We start from the raw sequence: 1,351 nt of genomic DNA on the forward strand, positions 1-1,351 counted from the left end.
AGTGATCATCCCCAAACGCCTAAGGGAAAAGGTACTCAGAATGTTACACGTGGGCCATCCTGGGATTGTCAGGATGAAGAGCCTAGCAAGGGGGCATTTATGGTGGCCAGGGCTAGATGCTGATATTGAAAGTTGGGTTTCAAAGTGTGACCCGTGCCAAGAGTCAAGGCCCAGTCCCCCCAAAACAACTCCGGCTGAGTGGGAACAGCCTGCTGGCCCTTGGTCTAGGATCCACATTGATTTTGCTGGCCCAGTGGGGTCTCAGTACTTCCTAATAGTGGTTGATGCTTTCTCCAAATGGTTGGAAATAATAGCAATGAACAACATAACCACAAGTGCCACTATCAAGGTATTGAGCAGACTGTTTGCATCCCATGGTTGCCCTGATCTATTAGTGTCTGACAATGGACCACAACTAACAGCCAGGCAATTCGAATTATTCCTAGATGGCCTAGGGGTCAGGCATGCCCTCATCTCGCCTTACTCGCCCTGGGCTAACGGGTTGGCAGAACGTTACGTAAGGGTGGCAAAGGAGGCATTGCACAGGTCAGGCCCTGGAGATGTGCAACAGAACTTGGACCAATTCTTATTAACCCAGCACATTACCCCTAACTCGCACACACATGTAAGCCCTGCAGAGTTATTGATGGGGAGAAAGTTGAGGTCACCATTAGACAGGTTAAATCCAAGGTTCTGTGTGAATAATAACCAAATGTGCATGAAACCAGAAAGAGAAATGTATTTGGGTCAAAATGTATATGTAAAATGTTTTGATGGAAATGTAAACTGGATGAAGGGAATTATTGTTAAGCAAAACGCACCCAAGACTTATATTGTTAAACTGGAGGATGGTCGTTTGTGGAAACGACACATAGACCACATTCGGAAACGAACTGAAACCCAATTGCAACAACCCGCTGACTTGGACTCTCCCCCTTCAACAGACTTTAGTACATTGCCCGAACTAAGAAACACGCAAAGAGACTTATCGGGCCAGGGGGAACCATCCAGCGACGCCGAGCCATCCTCGTCCTCCGAGGCCTTCGTTGGGCCCGCCAGGCCAAGTCCGCCGCACCGGGAGAGCAGCGGCGAGCCATCCTCCACAGTCAGTGGCGAAGGAGAAATTGGACTGCGCAGGTCAGCGCGAGAGCCTCGAAGGCCTCACCGATTGGACGACTTCGTCACGTGGCTTTCTTGATGGATGAGTCCAACTATGAGGGGAGGGGTGTTGTATCCTGGAATGGCTACCTTGTAACGCTGTAAATAGTTTGTTCCTCTTTTCCAGCGCTGTCTGAGCCCAAGCAGGAAGTCGCTCCTGATTGGCTCAGACGCGGCCGGCTCTCGCTTTGGC

This window comes from Erythrolamprus reginae, chromosome 1, assembly GCF_031021105.1.
Source record: "Erythrolamprus reginae isolate rEryReg1 chromosome 1, rEryReg1.hap1, whole genome shotgun sequence".
Classification (NCBI taxonomy): Eukaryota; Metazoa; Chordata; class Lepidosauria; order Squamata; family Dipsadidae; genus Erythrolamprus; species Erythrolamprus reginae.